Genomic DNA, 10,237 nt, shown 5'->3' on the forward strand with positions numbered 1-10,237 from the left:
GTGGTGTAATCTCTTGTGACATGGGAGAAAATGATTTTAAAGCTTATAGGCAGAAGAGAGAATGTGCTTTTCATCCTTCTGTACCTCGGGTAATGCTCTAAGCACCCATCTACAGGGCAAAAGCTATCACTGGTGATGATACCACTTTTTGATGAGAAAGGAAAGAATGTTACTACATTTGATGTAGAACACAGTTATCCGAGAATACCCCCAATCAGCCATGTTCTAAAAGTATGTGCAGGCAAGTCAGACAGAGAAAGCAGAAATATTTAGCTTGCATGCACTGAACAGACCCCAGCTTCTCTCCTGTCCCATTGATCCACTTTTGGTAACTTTCTGAGGGAAGACTTCAGGCTCCTGGAATCTGTGCAGTTCAGTAAGGAAATTATTTGCAGAACTGAAACAACTTTGGACGTAGCATCTGAAAAATGATTTTCAGGACATTAGGAATTCAACTTCAAAATCAAGATGCACTTCACTGCTGTTCTAGGTCTTGTTCAGAATCCCCTATGTGCCACCATGGTTGCAATTTTTACCTTGCAATCAATTAAAAAATAAGCTTGGAAAGAAAGAACTTAATAGAATAAACCCATGTGTCTTTTCATACAGATTTGAACATTGTCCTCTCTGATCATCGTGATTTTCAAAAAAGGAGCATATAATAAAATAAATGTGTATTACTACAATGATCTATAATTTTGCACCATTACATAAATATGTCCAGTAGGTAACTTCCTGTAAATCTGAAAATGAAACATTGGAATCTGTATTTTCACTTTTATCTTTAAAAAAAAAATTAAACTTCATAATCAGAACATATATATAGTTCTCCCTACATCAGTGCAAGTTTAGACAGAGCAGAAAATCCAGTAGCACTCAGCAGGGGTCATGAAAATCCTGAAGAATATCATAGAAACCAGAATTTCCTACCTGAGCTTCACAATTTTTTTTTTACTTTTACATCTTAGTTAGACCCTTAGCTTTATTTAAATGGGTTTTTTTATTGTATCTATAAAATACTGAAGTTTAATATATACAGCATCATTATCCTACATTGTGAAAAGCATAAAAGCATGTGAAAGTAATAGCTTCCTTGACACACAAAGGATTAATGCTTATGAATTGAATTTTTCTGTGGTCTATGAACTCACATATCATGGAGACACTGAGTTTATAGATGGATAAAATCCCTCATCCAGTTTGAACTTCATAGAAGCTTAACATAGAAACATGAGAGATGTGTGCTTCTAAAATCACCTTTGCAAAATGAATTTCAAGACAGAAATCATTAGAGAGTATACTTGCAGGAGTGATTATTTTTAAAATAATGCTACAATTTTATTTAGCACATATGAGTTTGGTATTTTCTCTCTTGCTTCAGAAAGCTAGGTTGCAGTCCATGTTACAGAAAAAAAAAAAATTTTAAAAAATTGTTTAGCAACATAGAAAGCAATGTAAGGTAAAGGATGACCAATTTTGTCATCAGCAAATCTGCTAGACTTATATGATTCAAAACTTCCACGAAAAAATGTGCTGCTGAATGCAAAAGCATTTAAGATCTATTACCAGTAGTATCTTTCAGCAAATCCCCTGTGTTTGTAGAAAAAACAACAGTACATAACACCATTATCACACAGCTTTTTTGGGGTACCTGCATGATCCCGATGCCACCCAGCTATAAGGCACAGTGGCACACAAAGACTTCTTGAAACGTGACCATCCAGACTGCTTCTCTCTTTTTTGAAGTAGATTTTTTGTATAGTTATTTCTGAATTTTTCTCCAGTACTTATGTAGAAAGTCAGATGGATTCCAATAACCATGTTGTTCCACGGCTGTCTTTCAGCATGTCAGCATAAGTAGGGTTTGATTTGTCTACAAATCCTTAGCTAAGTATTCCTTAGTTGATTTTGATCAAATAAAATGACAGTAAAGGAATGTTGAGGCAAACTAAACTATCCAAAGGCATTTTTTTAAATTTTCCATTTTGAAAACATTTGCAAACATATATAGTTATAATTAAACCTCAGACCCAGTACAACAGCAGAAAATGGTGCCTAAAGAAGAGCAGAAGCTATAGTTCTCTGTGAGGGTCCCTTGCACAGACAGGCTGCCATGTCATCCCCAGCTAACACATGGGAGCAGTCAAGCAGTCTGGGAGTCTTAGTGGCAATAAAACAGGCTGCATCCTACCACTCTTCTTTCAGGGTGTATCAATGCTCACTTTGTTAATAAAAATGAGCATTCTCTCATATTCACCCCACCCATCCAGGAGACTGTTCAGCATGAAGCATGATTGGTCCTGGTCAGACCCATCCAGGCTGACCTCTTGTTCCTCTCTGTCAGTCTGGATACACAATAAAACACCACTTGTACTGCCCTCAACTGCTACTTCTGAACCACAGAACAAAGAAAAAGGAAAAGCTGGAAGGGGACTTTTTACAGGGACATGATAGGATTGATAGGACTAAGGAACATGGCATTAAAATGAAAGAGGGAAGGTTTAGATTACATATCAGGAAGAAATTCTCTATGGCGATGGTGGGGAGGCACTGGCACAGGCTGCCCAGAAGAAGCTGTGCATGCCTCATCCCTGACAGCTTTTAAGGTCATGCTGGATGTAGCTGTAAGCAACCTGCTACAGTGGAAGGTGTCCCTGCCCAAGGCAGGGCATTAGAACTAGATGATGTTTAAGGTCCCTTCCATCCCAAATCTTTCAATGAATCTGTGAAAGTATGCAACACAGAAAATAAACAAATAAATAAGTAAATCAATCTTGCAACCTTTTTCTAGACCTTTTCAAAGTACAAACTGTGCCAATCTGCTGCAAGAGAAAGTATAAAGCAAAATGTAGTTCCCGGCCTAGTCCTTGGCTGTGTGACAGACCATTCCCTAGCACAAGAGGGAATTTAAAAGTGACTCTTTTAAACAGCAAAACCACACACAGAGCCAGCCAACTAACCTGCAATTTAGGTATTCCCATAAGTTCTTGTCAGTGTGCACAAGTAGTGTTATCACCTATAATTGACTAGAGGACTTCAATTATGCTGGTAAATTTAGCAATAATTACACATCTTTGCCACTATTCAGGAATTACCTCTCAGGGCATGGATTCTGTTTATACTCACTTCCAACACATTCAGCCTTCATGTGTTTGCTCAGCTACATGGATTCAACCAACCATAACGATCTCATTCCTTACATAAAGTGCTGTGCTCCAGGAAACAGTATCTTGAACCACACCTTGATTTCTCAAAGAAACCAGTGTAACTAACGGACAATTTCTCTGTCACAGAAAAAAAAAAGCACCTTTCTCATCCTGACACAGCAGAACTTAGGAAAAAATTTTCATTGACATAGGAAATGGATTTTGTGGTGGATAGAGTGGATGCTCAGAGAAATCCAGGATCATCTTAAACTTGTTCCTTTCTTCATAATGCTCATTATTTCTGAACCACAACCTTTCTGTTATTTCCTTCAAAAGAATGTTTTTGAGCCCAGGTGTTCATATACTTCCCTTCCGGGAGAGCAGTGAGGAAAATGAGCCATTCTCGACAGGTATCAAAAGGCATCACTTCAGGAAAGCTCTCATCTACCACAGTGGCAAAACAAGGGCTTTAGAAAAATAAACCAGACTGTGCCATCTGATTCACCATTTTCCCCCCAGCCAAATGTAGAATGATTTACAGTACCATTCCACTGCTTTTAATTTTTCCCCTTCTTAGGTCTCATGCTAGCAAGAGTTCATGGAGGGATGTTGTGCTGTTGTACCCTCCTGCCTTACCTGGCAGGTATCTTTGGTCTTCCCTCGTGCACATCCCCAAAACCACAGGTGAGGGAAAGCAATAACACAGCATCTGGCACAGGCAGGTGAACCAAGAATATGATGCATCATGCAAAGGGAAGACTGAAGCAGGGTCAGTTCATAAAAAAAGACAGTGCTTACTTGTGACACACAGATGGCATAAGCAGGTAAACTTTTCACATCACTGTATTAGACCAAGCCTTGGATGGGCTATCCTTGCCCACTCCTATCTTCCCCCTCCAGTTTTCTTCTTGTTAAAGGAGCAGAGTAATTGTTAAAACTAAGGCAAATTCCTGACATTGGTCCTATAAAATAATAATACATATATAATACCTGTTAATACAAAACCTTTGTAGAATAAAACTTTTATAAAGTCTGTATGGCAAACATAACAAAGTACTTGCTTCTGACACAATAAAAAAACCAAAAACATTTAACAATATAACTAAGATAACCCAAGAACACATGCAGTAATGGAAATTGCTTCTCATACCAGCAGCAGCTCTGGAAATTAACTCCTTGAAAACTTCCCTTGTCTACATCAAACACTTGTCGGGAGTGCTGTGGGTGCTCTCTTAGGAAACAACCACCTCTGCAAGACCTTATTTCTGTCTGAAGGTTAATTAGTTTAATGCAGGAAATAGTCTAGTGGAGATGGGGATTTCTTCTTCAAATAAATGAGCTAGAGGCTTGAGTTTGGTAAGTATTGCCTGAGAAATTGTGGCTGTTGGATGTGAGCTTTGAACAGAGCATCACTATACAAAAACAGAGACAATAGCATTCCACAAGTTCTACCTGAGTTGGCAATTTGTTAAGTTTTTTATTAAACACTTAATAACACTGGAATAGCTTCCTTTGGGGGTGGAATTGCTTCCTGCTTATTTTTGTTACCCTCTATTTTGTTCAGTACAAACTTAATGTGAACCAGAACGTAGCTGAAGTTGGGATTTGTGAATGAGATGCAGAGATTGACATCTTGTTAAAACACAGATGCTTCAGTGAGAGGATTTTTCATCAGGGCATATCAAACCACATTATTTTAATTTCCATTCTACTACAGTAGTATGTAAGAGAGTTAAGAGAATTTGTATTTGCTGCATATTGATTTGGATAGTCAAGGCTATCATATAGATTTAAGATTGTAAGACATTGATCTCTGAAGATCATAACCTTAAAACCACAGTGTATTTGTAATTACCCCAAATCATGTCACTGATGGAAACACTTATATAGAAGATTACTTTCAAGCTGGCAATTTAGGTCTCAATCAGGATTTAATTTGCATTCCTTCTTTAATTTATAAAGTTTGCATTTATTCCTTATATTACCTGGTACATTTTCTCCCCAGCCCATGGCTGATTTTCAAGAGCTGTAAACTAAAAGCCAACATGGAAACAATATTGTTGATATAAGAATAAAAGTTAACTTACTTTTCATCAGTAGGGTAACAGGAGAGGCAATCCAGGAGACACTGGATGCACACAGGGCCTAACAAGTAGAAAGGTCAATGTATGGGATGCTTTACAAAAAAAAAAGAGACAACTTTAAGGGGGTTTTATACAGGCTTGATGAAAATATTTCATACACAAACCCGTATTTCTGATTGTTTCAGTAGCCTGTGCAGTGTTTACTTGGACAGTTTCCCAGGGATTTCCTGCTTTTTTAAGGAGACCGCATCCTGAAGCACAGCATTTCCACAAGTTACCTACATAATAAATGAGATAAGTAAAACACATGGAGGAAGCCCCTGATACCACAGGCATCATTTCAGGAGAAACACCAAGTTTAATACAGAAAGATTAACAACAAGATTTTTCCCCCTTTTGATATAAAGACTATTTTTAATCCATCAGGAAAAGTGGTTTGAACATACATACCAACCAGAAAAGTTAAATCTTACCAAGAAAATACAGAAAAAATATATATTTAGCATATACTAACCACTACTTAGTTTGCATAGTTTTAGAGACTTGGAGTAAATGCAGTCCGTAGTTAAAAGCAACACCTGGCAACAATGGCTGTTAGCAAAACTCCTAACCAAAGTTTGCATTGCTGACAGAAAACTACAGATGACTTCAGAGTATTTTACACATATTAAACTGAATTTAAATTCTGTTTTCATTGTTTCAGGCCACTAGAAATACCACAGAAGATCAGTGCTTAGAGGTGAATAGACTATCTTTTTGTGAAACTTACTTCTTTTTAGCCATTTCAGCCGAACATGGCTTAAATTCTTGTTATAAGGAAGAGCAATGCAAGTTCTTTTTTTCAAAAATGCTTAAGACTCAATAAAAACACCTCAAACCTATTACTGCATTTGGTACAGGGCTGGTTAAAACATAACTGCATAGGTTGTATACTAGCAATTCTCTACTTCCTATTTTGGATGACTTCATTAAAAATACCATTATTGTTTAGTGGAAGTGCAATAATCAAAAAACAATCATACAAGTTTTTTAGTAGAACAGAAAACACATTGCTTAAAACCTAAATAACAGAGTAGCTACTCATAATACTGATATATACACCAAAAGAGTCATAAATGTCACCTAAAGCAATTTGGATGTAATTTCTATTATTATTTTGTTAACCTACATGATATTCTTCATTAGTCATACAATAGTTGAACTAATTCTAACACATTACAGCTCTGGTCAAAAGGATGCTGGCTCCCATCAAAGTATCTGTGGAAGGACAGTTTTAATTGATACCATCCACATCCTCTATGAGTTTTGTGTATTGCAACAATCAACAAACAGAAGAAAGTTACCACTGGACAATTCCATAACATTTTAGTCCTCTCCAAAGACAGCAAATAGAAGAGGGAACACAGTTTAGAAATATAAGTGCTATGACATTTCAATATATGTTAGAATTTCTAAATGCAACTGTATTTTACACAGAGGATTGTTTAACTTGTCTAAACACAAGCTCTTCATGCTGTTTAGACAGGGTACCTAAATTTTCTGTCCAGCACTGGCAGGTCCAACATAACACCTACTGAAAGGAGACCTGTAATTTCTGAAGTAGAAAGATTATCCTGTCACCCACATCAGTGTTAGCTCAATGTTAGCTAGAATCTGAATTCCAGCAATCTGTTCTCCACGTATTCAGTTAGCTGTCTATATATTTAATTTCTCTGCTAAATATTAAATAATTTCCTTCAGGACAAGAAAAATTTTCTGCTATACATCCTAGGCTCTCCAGTAAGCAGCAGAGCTCAGCAGTCATGGGATACACTTCATTAATCCTTTATGTACCTTTATGCTCTCCCATAATAACAACCATTATGAAAAAGACTAATTCATTCACATGCTGAGTATCTTGAAATAGCATTTAACATATTACTGCTGCAAGGATATTATGACAATTCTTGCCAGTCTTGGCTGGCATTCAGCAGATTGCTACAACTCTTTACCTCAGTTTTTCCATCTGTGAATCTGGATACATTTGTGAGAAACCAAGAGATATAGACAAAAATCACTGTAAGAAGCACAGTTAGTTTTAGACAACCTTTAATAAGTGATAAAGACCCTGCTCATCATTCACTAAATGCATTAGTTACTGCCACAAGTAGCACCTCTGAAAAGTACAACTTTTGCTTTTAAGCAAGGTGTGGAAAAAGTATTATTGCAGACAACTCTTTACACAAGACAGGTTTTGATCTCCCTCACCCCTTGCATATCTCCATTTTGTCAACAGGCAAGTGGTGGTGTAACTGCAGTGATAAAGGGTTTATCAGTGTGTCCCTTGCTGTTGCACTTTTCCGTAGTGACAGAGGAGCAAGGCAGCAGGCTACACACTTGGTAAAGTTCATCCTTTGAATCTTCCACCCATTTTTCCTCTTTCTTACATATACCTAATCTACTTGAGATGCAGCTGTTCTAACTGGCTTAAGCAGGAGCCCGGTTTACTGCATTATATGGATATTCACATATGGTAGTGACCACAGGCCAATTACCTCTTCAAATACACCAGGCACGTTTATTTGTATGTGTGATTCCATAAACATGAGAAGACTGAAGTCCAAGTCTGTGTTGCCAGCAGCAATTTTGTCTGCTTTCACAGTAGCAAAACAGAACCATACTTAAAGCATAAGAGACCAGCAAACTCCTCCTGCCTTTGGAGCTTGCTAAAAGGGGGCCCCAGCTCAGCAGTTTGGACACTGAGTGGCAAACACCATCTGTATCCTTTTCCCTTCCATAAAAGGAACCTTTATAGGAGTGCAAAAGAAAACAAAGAAAGATTACTACCAGTATTATAAATGAATAGTTAATCATCCAATAAGAATGTGAGCTCTCTCAAAGACATTGTGCTAAAGCAAATTAGTCAAAAATACAAAGCTATTTGAACCAGGGTGTTCCAATAAGCAAGTGATAAACTCAAAAAACTGAACAAAAATGTCACCGTAAGCCAAACTTTATAGCCGATACTAAAATATGACTAGGAAAAAAGGGTTAAAACTATAATTTATATTTTGTTCATTTTACTCAGGTTAATCTTGAATTTCCCATATTCCTTCCTTTTGGTCAGAAAAGCTGAAGCACAGCAAGAACGCCTACGTGGGATTTGCTTACACAATTTTAAAGCCAGTAAATTCCAACAAATATTGCCAGAGGCACTTATGAAAGCTTACTTTTTGGTTCTGTTTTCAGTTCGTGAACCCTAGAAATCAGCACTGGGAAGAAAAATAAATACAGTTTTGACACGTACAGTAGCAAGAATTAGTTTTGTACCCAGACAAGGAAGAAGCCTTTTAAAGCAGAAGTTAGTGGATTAACAATCTGAACAGCTCACACTGCATGTTTATTCAAGCTGTGACAACAAGTCCGGTGTTGAAGCAAGAGCCTTTCATTGTGAGTTTGTGTTCCACACAAACAGCCCTAACAGCTTTAAGGGTTTTTTTTTTTTTTTTTTTTTTTTTTTTTTTTTTTTTTTTTAGGAGTTTGTCTGTTTCTAAAGAGAAAAGAAAAAATATCGGGAGACTGTAATTGACCCAGTTGGAAGCAGCAGGCTGGTGAAGGAAGGGGCTTACACGAGACACGAGCACCACCACGAGGCGGGCACTGCTCAGCCAAGGGCGAGCAGCCGGAGGCAGCACCTTCAGAAAAATCACTGCACCCGGGCACAGAGCAGTGCCGACAGCCTTCGTGAGCGCCCACCTTTAGAGATCCAGACAAAAACTAGGTATCTTGATTTCTACGAGAGAGTGGGTTTTTTCCCAGTCACTTGGAACATTCCCATGAGATGTACATCACCTGATGCTGGAAATTCTTTTCTTATGTACCTCTTGACCTCTAACATCCTGTACAAAAACATCACAGCTTGACTGCTGTGACAGCAAGTCAGTGCTTGGTTCAAGAGAGGCAATTAAAAGTTTTTAACTGGAATCATGCCAGTCTATCTAGATATGGCTTATCACTCCCTGTAACTAGGTGTAAAGGCATGATCATTTCCCCCAAAAAATAACAAGAGGCAGGGGAAATTACATTGCAGAAGATTGTCTGAGCTTAATTTGGTGTAACTCCATTCAACTTTTTTTTTTTGGTTTTTAACTTTTTTTTGTTTAAATAGCCCTACTTGCTTTCTGAAAAGAAAAAAAAAAAAAAAAAAAAAAATCAAGTTTTCCAGCAAATCCATCTTAGCTGTTTAAGACAGCAGTAACTGGGAGTAATATAAAAACCCCAGACCAGATCCCTCAAAACAATTGCTGGTTTATATGCCATCTGATGTAAATACTTTTCCTAGAGATTACTGATTATGGCTGTAGGATTTTCTGCCATTTAGCACATGATGCAGTTAAGTTCTGGACACCTCACACAGCCTTTGAAGTCTCTCAACCAGAAACTGCCCCATACTTCTTTCATGCTATTGCATTTGAAGGTGTATCAGCAAAACCCTTCTGAAAGCAAGGGTACATCAGGCCACTGTAGTAATTTCAGCTCCAGCACCAAGAAAATACAAATTTTAGGTAAGAATTGGCATGCCTAGGTTATATGCCTAAAGCAATTTTCATTTTTAGCATTTTTTTTTCAGCCCTAATTAGTCATGACTTGCAATTATTCACTGAAGCTTGGATACCCAATAGCAAATCATGAAATATATCAGCACTTGGGGAACATGTAGCAAATTTAGAAAGTCACATTTCAACAAAAAGATCAATGCTCCTAAGACTTTGATTCTATCTATCCACCATTTCCCCGTGATTTAAAAGTACTTCCCAAGATGTCTAAGCTAGATGAAACTGATTTAAATCTCAGCTTCAACAGGCTGAATAATATATGAATATGATTCCTTCTGCATCTAAATGATTTCATGCATTGCAATAAATTAATTTTGATTGAATTAGGGTTGACAGATTTCATTACTTTTGCTTGACAAGACCAACAATACATGATAGAACTTTTCTTCCAAAGTTCTAATAATAAACATGT

The sequence above is a fragment of the Cinclus cinclus genome, chromosome 3 (genome assembly GCF_963662255.1).
Source record: "Cinclus cinclus chromosome 3, bCinCin1.1, whole genome shotgun sequence".
Classification (NCBI taxonomy): Eukaryota; Metazoa; Chordata; class Aves; order Passeriformes; family Cinclidae; genus Cinclus; species Cinclus cinclus.